At 37.1% G+C, this 15,444-nt stretch overlaps 1 protein-coding gene across 2 annotated transcripts in view; it reads right to left on the reverse strand.

The window, feature by feature from the left end:
* Window positions 1-8,905, reverse strand: part of sh2b3 (SH2B adaptor protein 3) — a 138,567-nt gene extending 129,662 nt beyond the window's left edge. For both annotated transcript variants that reach the window (XM_073951971.1, XM_017356229.4), the window contains exons 1-3: window positions 8,833-8,905; window positions 3,225-3,325; window positions 1,132-1,233 (exon numbers count right to left, since the gene is read on the reverse strand). The gene's annotated coding sequence lies outside the window, so the exon portion shown is untranslated. The remainder of the gene's footprint in view (window positions 1-1,131; window positions 1,234-3,224; window positions 3,326-8,832) is intronic.
* Between the last annotated feature and the right edge of the window lie 6,539 nt (window positions 8,906-15,444).

A 15,444-nucleotide genomic window follows, 5' to 3' on the forward strand; every position in this document is an offset into this window, starting at 1 on the left:
CTCAAACTGAGAGACACATTTAAATTTGGCACATAATAGTGAAGTAAATGGTGATTGTTTATACGATTTAGGTTTGTAGCTACATGTTTTTATTATCCATGACTGACCTATAACGTTATATGGCACAAAATAATTAAAGGCCGTTCAGAAATGTGGTGCTTTTTTTGTGCTATTAACGTTAAATGTCGTCCTGTTCCGGGAAAACTGAAACTGTGTGCTGGACGTCAGTTATGGTAACTTTTATTTCCTGGTTTTGTTACGGGAATTATTCATTAACAAATTAAGCACTGGTGTAAACTATCACTTTAATAAAAAAAAGTTATAATAAAAAAATCAGTAATAAAACAAATTATCATCTCAATCACGTTTTTCAGATGATTTTGACCTTTAACGTCAAAATACACACTTATATTTTGGTGTATATTTTGAGATTTGCCTTCATTCACTGACTCTGCAGCCACTCCACTCTCAGTTCTGCCACCTCTTTTCCATACCAGTCATGTAGTTTAGAAAAGCAGCCTGTCCCAGGAGAAACAGGGCTCTCTAGTGATCCGCCGTTGGTTTTTCTTCGTGGAGGAATTGGAGGAGGTTTAACTCCATCGGCCCTCACGTTACAGTCTCTATCCCAAGCACAACCCTCACTTAAACCATTGGCCACACTGGAAGGTTTGCTCCAAGAAACCCCATTTTCTCTATTGGACAAGCCTTCTTGGCAAGGCCCCGTAATGGAGGCGCTCTGTACAGATGCGGAGGAAATTCTGAGTCCCGTCTGGTTTTTCTTGGTCTTGCTTTTGGCTTGTGAAGACCGCGCTTCTTCTTGTACTTCCTCCAGCTGCCTCTCTAGCTCTTTCACCACCAGCCGCATGTAATCAAAACTGGCCCGCGACAGAGCCTTTACCCATGATTCCATAGCAGCCTGGTTTTCCGCCGCCATTTTATAGACTCTCGCTTTGGCACATTCGAATTTAATGGCAAATGCGAACTCTTCGGATTCAGATTCGCAGAGCTCCACCGTACAGCCTTCCAGAACGATGACACCAATCGGCTCTCGACTTTCGCGCTCCTCGAAGTAGAACAGCATGTTGCCCTTCAGAATACACCAGCGGCGATGGTACGCCGTGTTTCGCTCACCTTTCTTAAAGAGGAAGCCAGTCTTGTCTGGAGGAGAGTTGCATGTGGCATAGTGTGCCACACTCCTCTCGTTCAGCTTCATGATGGCGAGGACACCCGTCTCTGAAAACAGAAGTCAAGCAAATTGCTGAATGAAAATTCTGTTGTTAATTATTCACACACAATATATAATTTTAGCATCGATAACACAATGTGCGCATTCTTAAAAGACACACACAAGATATGCAATGTTGAGTCTTAAGCCTGGTTTATACTCGACACGTCCGCTAGTTTGTTTGAGGGCGCGCGGCGAATGTGATGTCATCGCTGTGTTTGCGGAGCTTCACTTTGGGAGCGCGCGACATGAGTTCAGCTGGTGGAGCGCATGATTTTTTTTTAAGACTCGAGCAAACAGTAAACATGGAGCCACATTTGATATGAGTTGAATATGAAACACTTTGAGGAGGTTTTGACTGAAACAGTACGACTGTACAGACATCTTTATGATCAGTCCATGCATGATCATAAGAATAACCAATAATTCTTGGCTAGAAATTGTAACAGCAGTGGGAAAGGAAGAAAGTTTTTGTTAAAAAAAATAAAAATAAAAAAAATGGAAAAACTTCATTTTTTTTTATAAACTTAAATTTGAAAGTGTATTTTTTAGGTTCGGTGTGGTCTAGCTTGCTGTAATTAATTTTGGTGGTTCCTGAACATGTCTGTAATTATAGGGAAAAAGAAAAATGTCTCTACCATAATCTATGCAAAAGTTATTGTATTGTATATAGGATTACATTTGCACATCACCTCAAAAACAGAGGAAAAATGGCCCTGAAGGGCACAGCATAAGGTAAGAGATGACAGCTGTCTGTGCTATCTGGGGCTGCTTATTGATCATAAATGTGTTGTTTTCACTTCTGCACCATGGAAACACCGCAATTCATTCAACAACTGTTTGATATGTGAATATAACGCAGTAAAAAGAACGCTAGAACCGTATGAGCACCAGCAAGAGCTTTCATTTGAGCTATTACTTGTACATCTGTCATATATGAACCATTTAAAAATGACTAAAGTTCAATACCCAGCTCGGGTATCCAAAATACTGTGTATTTAAGTGTAAATAACTTTTGTACAGTAGGATAAAAACCAAAGTGATGCATATGTGCATAAAATATAGATTCTACACTTTTAAACAAAACCACTTAAGGGGGAGTGGTGCAATGCTAGCCCTTTAAATCTTAATGCAAAAATCGATGACGTCACAGACCTGGTACCGGGTGCGCAGAGTTTAACTGGTTTTAAGAACATAATAACAAATTTAGTTACAAACTAGCTAGTAGTTACAAAACCCCTAGTGTAGACTTTACCTCTCAGTTTAAGAAAGAACTTACAAACAGCTGGTGCAACCCTGCCCAGGAGATAACTAATGCCATAACGCACTACCTCACTTAAGACATGCTGCCTTTTAATGCAGTGACCAAAAAGGGAATTAAAAAAACCCCATCTACATGCAGGATAGGAGATATACACTTCCGTCTCACACCAATTTTAGCCATTTTGGAGTCCCACAGCTGTACGTTTAATGTCATGATATTTTGTGTGCATCTGTGATTATTATTTTGTTTTAGACAAGTTTAAGCTACACAAAGGCTCTTATCAGCCATGTTAGTTTGCTGAGTGTGCTGTATTTTTATAATTATAATTTTTTTGTATAATAAGCTACACTATCTCCCTAATTTGAGTTCAACATGTTTACAGAAAGGCAAGGTCATTATATTTGTGTTTACTGTTTGCTCTAGAGAAAAATTAGTGTTTCATTTATGAATATTTAAAAAAAAATGTAATAAATGTTTAAGTTAGTTGATATCTTTTCAGTTCCTTTTTAACTAACACTCATTGCATTCTAGCAGTACGAAGCTACAATACAGATTATTGAGCTGAAGTTTGTTTACAAAATTAAATCGCAAATCAAAACCGCAATATCTGTCAAAAAAATAAATAAATAAAGTCGCAACTAGATATTTTCTCAAAAATCGCACAGTCCTACTTAGAAGATTATTCATTTACCCCACGCTGACCCCAAATATGAGAGTGCAATGAGGTAAATTTACCGTTCGCTCAAAGCTCTCCAGTGAAGCATTCAGATGTGGCCTCCTTCCAGCTGTCAATCAAAACACCAGTACATGCAGACCATCTCCATTCCATTTCTGCTCTAAAAAAAACAGAGAAACAGCCAAACAGAGTGAAGTCGATGACTGAGGTATCATATATTTCGTGGAAGATCCCGCTTCACACTTCTGACCTGGTTTAAATCAAGCAAATTCCTCTTTCTTAGAGCAAGTTCCATAAATAAACATGTTTGGGCTGACTAGACTATAAATGAATCAGTAAGAAAGATGTGCTGAATTTTCAAATCAACATTTAAGAAATATTTTATTATCATTCATGATGAACTTTCCTGGCCTGCGCTAAAGACAAACACTTGTTAAATGTGTAGCATAACTTTAAAGTAGTTTTGTTTTTAAATGTACATTAGAATGTGTCCTAATTCATCTTCATTTATTTACTTTAAATCTTAATTTTTTCCAGCACAATAAAAAATAAAAATCACACCCACTAAATTAGCATTCAGTGTCAAATATCGTTAAAGTTATTAGGGACCGAGCACCGAACGGTGCAAGGCCCTATTGGAATTGCTCCGTTTATTATTATTATTATTCTTCTCTCCAATGAATCGCGATTTTGAGGGGCTAAACATGCCCGAAAACTCACGCAACTTTGCACACACCTCAGAAGTGGCGAAAATTTACGTTTTTTATGGTCTTCGGAAGTGGGCGTGGCAAAATGACTCGACAGCGCCACCTAGAAAAATTAAACGGACAAGCCCCCGATCCACGAATCACGCACATGCACGAAAATTGGCCCACACCTCAAACATGCCAAAACATACAAAAAAGTCTCTTGGAGCCATATCTCAAACCCAACAGGAAGTTGGATATTTTTGACTTCCTGCGACGAAAAAGTGGCATTTTTGCCATTTCCAGGCGTTGTATTTTAACGAACTCCTCCTAGGGATTTTATCCGATCGACACCAAAATGGGGTTTTGTCATCTAAAGGCCTTGGCGATGTTAAATTGCGAAGCTTTAGAGTTTTCGTCGATGGGCGTGTCCGTGGCGGCCTCGCAAACTTTGACGATTCGCCACAAAAGAGGAAGTCGTTATAACTCAGGCATGCATTATCCGATCTGCCTCAAAATTCACACGTTTGATAAGAGCCCTGACCTGAAAACGTTTACATGCCGATATCCAGATACAGTTATAGCGCCACCTGCTGGCCACAGGAAATGACATGTTTTACATCATAACAAACTCCTCCCACAAATTTTTTCGTATCAGCACCAAATTTGGGTTGTTTTATCCGAAAGCCCTAGCGATGATATATTGTGAAGATCTAGAGTTTTCGCAGAGGGGCGTGTCCGTGGCAGCATGACAAACCTCAAAGCTTCGCCATGGAACAGGAAGTCCTTATAACTCAAGCACACAATGTCAGCTCTGCCTGAAACTTCACATGGTTGATAAACGTCATCTCTTGAACACATCCTCATAACAATAATGAAGTGGGCATGGCAAAATGACTCGACAGCGCCACCTATAAAAATTAAACGGACGAGCCCCTGATCTACGAATCATGCACATGCACGAAAATTGGCACACACCTCAAACATGCCAAAACATACGAAAAAGTCTCTTGGAGCCATAACTCAAACCCCACAGGAAGTCGGATATTTTTAACTTCCTGCGGCAAATAAGTGGCATTTTTGCCATTTCCAGGCTTTGTATCTTAACAAACTCCTCCTAGGGATTTTATGCTATCGACACCAAAATTGGGTTTTGTTATCTAAAGGCCTTGTCGATGTTAAATTGCGAAGCTTTAGAGGTTTTGTCGATGGGCGTGTCCGTGGCGGCCTCGCAAACTTTAACGATTCGCCACAAAACCGGAAGTCATTATAACTCAGGCATGCATTATCAGATCTGCCTCAAAATTCACGTTTAATATAAGTCCAGACCAGAACAAGTTTACATGCCGATATCCAGATACAGTTACAGCGCCACCTGCTGGCCACAGAAAATGTCATGATTTACAAAGTAATAAACTCATTCCACAAATGTTTTCATATCAGCACCAAATTTGGTTGGTTGTGTATCTGAAAGCTCAAGCGATGATATAATATGAAGATCTAGAGTTTTCGCAGAGGGGCGTGTATGTGGTGGCATGACAAACCTCAACGCTTCGCCATGAAACAGGAAGTCCTTATAACTTAACCACACAATGTCCAATCAGCCTGAAACTTCACATGGTTGATTAAATTTATCTCCTGAACAAATCTACATTGCAATATTGAGTCACAGTCCTAGCGCCACCTACTGACAGAAGAAAGTTTGGCATAAATCTGTGATTTTCTCAAGTTTTTTATATATATCAGCTTAAGATATTATTGTTCACTGATTTCTGTCATCCTGAGGCCACCGGGCGGCGGTGAGCCCGGGTGCGAGGTCCCTATCATCGCTGCTTGCAGCTTTAATTAAAATTTGTTATTGACCTCTAGTTTTACCCATTTCATTCTATAATTTATGATCACTTTTTCTTGTGTACATTGTTTAAGTGCAATTCAGAATAAGTATGTTGTTTTGTTTTAACAACATAAATATATTGGGTATAATGAATATTTCAACCCAAATTTTGAGATTTTATTTTCACTAAAGAACTATTTTAATCATTAAAGTGCATTGCACTTGCATGTAATATGCAACACAAAATCCCTTTGAACATTTATTTGGATGCAGACACAAACTAGGATTTTCATTTTTTTTTGACCCAGACACTGCTGGTATATAAAAAGAGTTAAAGTTGAGGTAAAGTTGGTTTTATATTCGCACATTTGTTCATTTTTGAACAGTGACAACTTGTGACATGCTCCTTATATTGTTTGCCATGCTACTTTGAATATTCAGTCTGAAATGCAAGTTTGACTTCAAAACAACATTAGCAACATTTAACTGACCGAGACCAATATTGTACTTTGATAGTCATCGGCTGTGAATAAAATGTCCCTATTTCAAATTTTTACAATTTTCGTACTTTTCTGAAATTATAATATTAAGGGAAAAGTCTGAATTAGGCTTAAATTAGGCTTGAATTAGGGGTTTTTTGTTGTGCAATATATTGTCACAGAAACTTTTGCGATAAAGGATATTATTGTTATTTTGAGATCATTTTAAGCCACGGATTATATAATAGCATAACATTGCTAATAGCCGTAAACACTTCATTCCTAAGGTTATTTAGATTCTATAATTTGTTGTTAAAAAGGTAAACGTCCTTTTATATATGTTATTGAATGTCGGTGCCAATAGCCTAGTGATTAGTGCGTTGACATATAGCACCCAGGTGCTCGTGGCGACCCAAGTTCGATTCCCGGCTCGAGGACCTTTGCCGATCCTACCCCTTTCTCTGTTCCCCATATTTTCCTGTCTGTAAATCTCCATTGTCCTGTCAATAAAGGTGAAAACCCCTAAAAAAATAATTGTAAATATATGCTATCGAATGTCTTGGGTAAATGTCAAATTAAAAACTTTGACACCGGTGAGGTAGAATGTAAATGTGATTGTAAAATGGTTTTAAGTTTATTTGTGAATTTGTAATTATATTTGCAATGGCAAAAAATATTGAGGTCATCTCCAAGTATTGCATGATAATTCATTATATTGATTAATGTGACAGGCCTAGTCTGAATGTGCGAATATAAAACCAACTTTACCTCAATTATGAAAAAAGCATGGTGCAGGCATTTTAGTGCCATGTCAATGTACCAAAGTTTTTACCCTGATTTCTGATCAAGGTATTTCTTCATTTAAAGCGCCATGTCAGCATGAAAATACCATGAATTGAAGTAAAGTTGGTTTTATATTAACACATTTGCACTTTCTCCTTAATATATTTCCACTAAAATAATATTTGCTAATTTTAAATAGAGAAATTATATTAGCAGCCAATGACTATCAAAGTACAACAGTGTTTACAGACAATTAAATAATGCTAATTTTGTTTTCAAGTCATACTTACACTTAATTTCAGACCCAGTATTCAAAGTACAATGGTAAAAAAATATAGAGAGCATGTTACAAGTTGTCACTGAACGAATGTGCAAATATAAAACCAACTTTACCACAGCATGTAAAAAAGCATGGTACAGTCATTTTAGTGCCATGTCAATGTACCAAAGTTTTTACCCTGATTACTGATCAAGGCATTTCTTCATTTAAAGCACCATGTCAGCATCAAAAAACATGCATTGAGGTAAAGTTGGTTTTATACTATTAAAACATTCACTCTTTTTCCTTAATATACTTTTACAAAAATATTCTGCCAATTCTAAATATAGAAATTAAATTAGCAGCTAAAGACTATTGAAGTACAACAGTGTTCACAGGCAAATAAAGTGTTAAAGTTGTTTTCAAGTCAAACTTGCATGTGATTTCAAACCAAATATTCAAAGTACCAAGGTAAACAATATAGGGAGCATGTTGCAAGCTATCACTGAATGAATGTGCGAATATAAAACCAACTTTACCTTAAAATACCATGGTAAGATTATTTGGTTCTGCTGTCACAGCAAAATTAAAACAGTTAGTGACCCAATAAGGCTTACTGAGTTTTAATGAACCAGACATCAGTTTTATACTAATGTTAGACTGCAGATCACATATAAGGATCAATTGAGGTAAAGTTGGTTTTATATTAGCACCATGGTTCATTTTTGAACAGTTACAACTTGTGGCTTACTGTACTTTGAATATTCGGTGTTGAAATAGCATGCAAGTATGACTTCAAAACAACAATAGCACTATTTAACGGACTGTGAACAAGTTTTATACTTTGATAGTCATTGGTTGCTAATATGATTTCCCTATTTAGAGATTTTTAACTAATACCTTTTATGAAATGATATTGTTAAGGAGAAAGTCTGAAAGTGCAAATATAAAATCTTCTTTACCTCAAAATACCATGTATGAACAATTAATTTTACAATTTTACAATTATACAATTTTATGAACAGTGACAACTTGTGACTTACTGTACTTTGAATATTCGGTCTGAAATAGCATGTAAATAGGACTTCAACACCACATTGGCACCATTTGATTGACTGTATACAATGTTGTACTTCAGTCAATGGTTGCTAATATGATTTCCCTCTTTAGAATTTGCAACTAATACTTTCTGAAATTGCATTAAGGAGAAAGTCTGAATGTGTTAACTTAATATAAAACCAACTTTACTTGAATTGAACACCACATTTCAAGTGAGCATCACAATACTGCAGAATACAGTCGGTCAGATCGCATGTGTAGCAAAACAAACATGACTTGACGACCATGAAGGCGTTACAAGCTAACATAACAGTATCAAAGCCACTAAAGTGATCAAATGATGCATTTTCGTAAGTACATCATGTGGAAATAGAGTCAGCATGACTTATAATACAGTCTTTGTCATTCTCGACACAATGCTCGAGCTGAGCCTGACGTGAAACCATCAAATGCTGACCTGTTACTAGCGAAAAACTGTGAAAGCCACGTTATTGGACGAGAAAAGCTCATAATGAGAGCGGTATGAGATATCTAGTGAGTCGTTTCAACCATATGTCGATGTTTTACCTGCTTTTTGAGTGTGTTATTGGTCGCCAGCACGCAGTTTTTCTCCCTTGATTCTTCCTTTCCTGGACTGACTGACTAAATATGGTCACGTGACGCTGTAGGAATCTCTCTAGTAACAGCAGCTCATGTGTGCATATAAACCAGAGTAGTTTCATATTGTGAGACCTGCAACTTCCCTACCAGCTTTTTTCTTTATTCATTTATCTATTTATGTAATTTTATTATTAATATTATTAATTAATAATTAGTAAAATTTTATTTTACAAAAAAAAAACAACAAGAACAACACACTTTAATAACAGGTTTAAGCACAGTTGTGTGGCAGTGTGTAAATTTAGTCTCCAATGGTAAAAAAATATATATAATCAAACTAGATAAAAACAGTATGCAGAAACTTTTGACATTCTCCCTTTGTAAAAGTAAGTAGCGAGGAAAGCCCCGCCCATTGGTGACGATCTCCTCCTCATTAGCATAAAAAGCGCTGAGTTAAGCCTAGTTCACACTACAGGATTTTAAACATCAGCAGATCGCTGTGCTGTTCACACTCCATGACTTGACTTTGTGTCTTTTGATCTCTGTGGTGTTCACACTACGCAACACTCCGTGAACGATCCACAAGAGGGGGTCACACACTACATGATCTGACAACATCTCATTCCCCATCAGCTCATTCAAGCTACCAAACCACAGCCAATAAAATTTTGAGGGAGGAGTCGTCAGAAAAAGCTGAACACTATTGGCTGCTTGTGTGCTGATGACATCACTGACAGCTTTTCAAGCTTTGGAGAAAGCATTTAAAAACATCTTTTATCAGCGGATTAATCACTCATCTGCAGGTTCCAGTGGATAGATACACAGAGAGTTTTTAATTTTTGTAATTTTATAACTCTTTGAAATAAAACTAACATATTTATAACACCCTGCCGTTTTCTAACTATCAGTGTATTTCTTTCTGACATTGTTATTTTTTTTTATTACAAAACAGTAAAGAACTGAGCATTTCTGCCTTAAATTACCATATTGGTCAAAATGACTGCATGCATGTCTGATACTTTTCACTGTGACTTTAAATATGTGTGCATTTTCTTGCCTGGCAACTTCCTGCTAACATAAACAAAACTTTCTGATGGCAAAAACATCAATTTACTTCAGATATCTTTCAAAACTGCATATTCTGTGCTGTGAAATAGCTCCTGTTTGAAAGTGAAAATGAAAGCCAAGACCTTTAAGTGTTTTAGTATCTTAACTACATATTTTTAGGCTGTATTACCAAAAAATATTGTATTTTTAGGGTAATGGTGTCATTAAATATGATGCCAGACATTCAAAGCTTAATTTTAATATCTCAATAATAGCTTTGAATGTAAATATGTTGTGACAATATGGCGTTTTATATGAGAACGGTCAGAATGAGCTGTATGGTAATTCTAATAGTTACAGAATTCTAGTTCCACTGTTAATATAGCCTACTCTCATGTCTGTGCTAACGCAGAATGAAGCCAGTGCACCGATGCCCATTCTGACCAATCACAGATGTTTCTGCTGAGCTCCTGAACACACAGGCGTTCAGCTCATGCTGATATGCTCTCTCATTGGCTGTAGCTCGTCACTACATCTGACCACACGTGGGGTTGAGTCGGCCGACTGCTCTGGAATATTTAGCATGCTGAATGTTGTATTTCCGTCTGCGAGGTGTCGGCGACGCGTCAGCGAGCCTCGTTGATGCGTTGTTCAGTAGTTCACACATAATGAGCGGCGAGCGCCAAGCACCCGCAGATTTCTTCCCGATCACAGCCCGATCTGTCGGCGAGCTCGTTAACTTCCAAATCGGGCTCAAATCAGGCTTAAAATCCTCTAGTGTGAACTAGGCATTAGAAGCAGTCATCCACCATAAGTTTTTCACCTGCTGACGATAATGTAAGCGACTAAAAGGATTATAAATGTGGAGTTTTAGGATGCACAAATGAACACTGTGGTCTCAGCTGCCTTTTTCTTACACACTTCTTTTGACTTTTTCAGTTTTTCACACAGATAAGGTTAGTGCTGTTTTGAATTTGCCAGTGTTGCCAGATATAGGCTAGCCGATCTTTCCAGCCCAAAAGTGGTCCAAAACCCACCCAAAATATTTGATTAATATTTGACTTCATTTTAATTTATTTAAATCGAAATGAATAACCTAGTTACTTTAACCGTCATCATTTTTAACCATACAACAACTCTACCAGTCGCAGAACCACAACACTGCCGGATCAAATAAACACTGCCCCCTCTCACCCACACACTGCACTTAATGCTGTGTAGATTACACTACCTAGAGTATGTTTTACTTTCAAAATAGGGTATAAATTCATCTCATTTGGCGTTTTAAATTCTATTTATCATAATTAGGTGCTGCTTGTCAATCAGACAATGCTTCTGTTTGTTCTTGCTGTCTATTGTGGGGAAAAAGATCGATAAAAGTGTCATGATAAACCGCTGCGAGTTTAACTTTTTTACTTTTTTACTGCGAGTTTAACTTTTTTTTTTTACCAAAAGCCAGATTGTATTAACAGTAATTTAAGCAGTTATTGTATTTATTACTTCTTGTTTTAACTGTTAGTTGGCAAAGGTAGTACTAAAGACCAAATGTTATTTATTAAGTAGTTATAATATTTTATTTATTTACTTTTGGAAAAGTCAATCTATTTTTGCTGCAAATTAAGCACAGGAGAATAAATAATAAACAATTCTTTACCATGCACTGATTTTAGCACTGTTTTTATTTTCAACTTTATTTTGTAATGATCAATTAGAATATCTCTGTCATACATTAAGCACTGAAAATCTCCAGGATTCAAGGGCCTTGTAAAGGTAAGGCAGCATAAAACATTTTGCTGAGCTGTTTTTAATCTATATTGGGCATATACCACATGAAAAATACTATAATAATTTATAGTAAATAAATACTATAGTGTTTTTGAACCGTTTCAGTAGTAAGGTGCATTGTACTTAAATAAATTAGCGCACCAGGATACTGTAGTATTAACTTACTGTAGTATTAACTATAGTGAACTGATAAATACTGGAGTATTATTTAGTTTTGACAACACTAATCTGGTGTATTGTAGTATGCTATAATAAATGCACTTATTGTAAAATCACTGATTAAATCATTTATTGAACATTCCAAATACAGCTATGGCTGAATCCGGACAAACTGAAAATGACAGGTACAAACACGCAAAAATTACAATTATAATTATTTTATTACGTTATGTAATTATTACAATTAACTTATTTCATTATTCCTTTATACTTACGTTTGGCCTCAGTGGTGGCTGTGACGGCTGCTGATGTCATTTCTGATTCTAAACTGAAGATAAGATTTAAAGCAAAGGTTAATTTAAATATATAATTGTTTGAGAAAAACAATTGCTCGTTATAAACTATGATGCTAACTTTGTTAAAACAACACTAACGTTATTTACACTATAAATAATTATGAAAACCATATGTCACTACTGTTAAATAACGTATAATTTATCATTGTGTGTTCTGAAATTTTAGTTGTTATCTGTATTGTATTTACCGTTGAAGATCTGTAAAAAATAAATAAATATAAAGTGCAGTCAGCGAACTTCCGGGGCGCAGTTGATTGACGTGAGAGAGTTTGGGCGGGTGGGAGTTTGAAATCGCGGCTCCGCCTCGCTCCGCCTCTGGCTCCACGGGGAATGTCCTTCTGCGCATGTGCTGGCTCCAATTTCAGCAGTGTTTTGCGACAGTTTGTGCCCGTCATGAGGATATTTTGCCCTCAATGCGTTCAATGGGAAAAGGTGCTGTTGCGTCGTCCATATTTTTTACAGTCATTGTTTGTGACTCGTGTACACAGGAAGCGGAGTCAGATTTGTCCGAAAGTTAGAATTTGATACAACTTTCCTTCTCCTCCTTTTGCTAGTGGGCCCACGCGGTTTGCGCTATGCACTGGTCACTACTAACTGAATGGAGTAGGAGCACACAGTTATGTTTTGTTGAATAAGTTGCATATAACTTCTCTTGTCTTGATATAAAATTCACGTTTTAAAACCGGCCAAATTTTGTTAACATGCCAATGCCATTTTTACCCTCACAATCAAATTCAAAACCGCACAATTGGGGAGGAAACCGCCCAATCTGGCAACATTGGAATCTGCTTATATGCTGATTATGGTGTTTTTAGCTCCGCCCGCTTTTGAAAAAAGCAACATGTCAATTGAATTTAAAGCAACAGTCACCAAAATGGCACAATTAGGATCAAAGCCTAAAAGTCACAATTTCAAAGAGTTTTAAAACAATAATTGTGTATTATTTAGAGCTGACACTACACATATAGGGACCTCAGAGACTTATTTTAATCTTGTAAAAAGGCACATATCGGTCCCTGTTAATGTTGATGTAAAGATTGTGAATGTAAATTGATTCTTTCAATTTTGAGTGTAACTTTCCAATTCATTAATGCCCTTCTGTTATATTGTTGAAGCACTGAAAATAAAAAATTAAATAAATATGTAAACCATAGACTGTACTAAATGAAAACAAATACTGTTAGGGGTTTTTAGCTGACTTTAAAGCATTTTTTGTGTTTAACCGAAGAAAGAAACTCATAAAGGTTTGGAACCAGTTGAAGGAGAGTAAAAGATGTGTGAACTATCCATTTAAAGGGTCACGAAACACCAAAACACATTTTTTGAGCTGTTGACAGTCGTATATGTGTCCCACACTGCTAAAAACACTATTAGGACACTTATATTTCACTAAAAAGTGTAAATTGGTTGTTTTTGCGTTATTTCAAGCAAATTCGTACTTCCTGTTTGAAACGAATTTTTGAAGCTGCGTCACGGTCATGACATAATAGCGTGTAATCCAGCGTGCAGACTGGGCGTCTGTGCCAGAGTGAGTCTTATTACGTCTTACAGTGTGCTGCATTAATGCATGAGTAAGGCTTGGTTCAAACCAATCAGCGCGCTCTACTGTGCAACTTCATTAATATTCATTTGTGTCACCGTGTTTACACCACAAAGACGCCATGTTGTGTTGGCAAAACAAGCGTGAAGTTTTGCTTTTATAGTTTGCTGCAGTTAAGTTTCGTTTTCATTTTCTCTCTGTGAGAGCTTATCTGGATCACGTGTGGATTAACAGTGTACGCGACGCTCGACAACAATAACTTACGTGTCTAAGGAGGATTATTGTTTACCTGAGAGCTGTTCTCATCTGCAAACGCTGAAATCTGGATTTGCTTGTAGTCTTCTCTTCATAAAGACGCGGCTCTAGTTGCTGGTGATTGTCCTTTCTCTACAGATTTGGTAAGTGAGCGACCAGTGCTCTTTGTTTATTCAGTTTGTTCGTATCGAATTAAGTTAACTATTGCACTGAGTGCAGAAATGTTAGCACCACAACCAAACTGTAACCTCGTGTAGGGTTTTTACCGCATTTAGTGACCGGAATAACACACGCGGCTTTCTGACGCTACCTGCCGTGTGCATCTAAGTTTCCGGGAAATGCGGAGTTTTTTTTCTCTCATTCGCCGTGCGGTATCAAACATTGCATGAAAAATACACGCTTAGAGCAGTTCCTCGAATCAAATATCTCGTTTGTCGCGAGGGGCATGAATGAATTCCCTGAATGAAAGAGCCAAACTGCAGTTAAAGTCCAACATTTAATAATTTGGCAAATAATTCGACTACAGATGTCCATGTAGGTTAAACACTTCTCCTGTCTGTGTGGTTGTGTATTTTGACTCTGAAACTCGCGCGTGCACAAATAGACACTCCCACACCATCCCACTTTTCTTCCTCCGACACTCCCCCCTAAACAGAGCTGGACACGCCCACTTTTCTGACTTTTTCCAAAGAAGAGGTGTGAAAACACCCTGCTGAAACGAGGGGGTTTCATGGCCCTTTAAATACATTCACGGTAAGTTTAAAAAAAAACATATAGTGATCATAAACAAAGACTACAAAACACACAAGACCCGTCACTCGTATAGAGTTGAATGGGGGAAAGTGTAACAGTCAATAAGGTGAATAAAGCCCCGCCTACTAGTATAGCAGCCAATCAGTGATCAAAATAGACTGACAATTCTCAGGGGGAGGGGCTCCAGACGTTAGTTTCTGCAGATTATCTGTGATTTGAATGTTTACAAAATGAAACTAAAGAGACAGTCATTGTTTAATTTTATCGGTGATTCCAAATATGTAATGTAATTATAAGCTTGGAAAACAGTTTTCAAAAATGTTGTTTTCATGTTTTTTTTTTGTAGTCAGATCCAAGACAACGCACAACAGATGATTCATATCATTTGTGTTCTATACAATCTGTAGAATTTCATTCTAATGAAATTAATATTCATTCATTCATTTTCCTTCAGCTTATAGTCTCTATTTCTGTGGTCACCACAGCGGAATGAACTGCCAACTGTTCCAGCATATGTTTTACGCAGTGGATTCCCTTCCAGCCGCAACCCAGTACTGGAAAACCACCATACACACTCATTCACACAAACACACTGGTGCACTAAAACCAATTTAGTTAATCAATTCCACTTTAGCACATTTGTCACTCGAACCATGTGACCTTCATGCTGTGAGGCGATAGTGC

Source organism: Danio rerio, chromosome 5, assembly GCF_049306965.1.
Source record: "Danio rerio strain Tuebingen ecotype United States chromosome 5, GRCz12tu, whole genome shotgun sequence".
In the NCBI taxonomy this organism is placed as follows: Eukaryota; Metazoa; Chordata; class Actinopteri; order Cypriniformes; family Danionidae; genus Danio; species Danio rerio.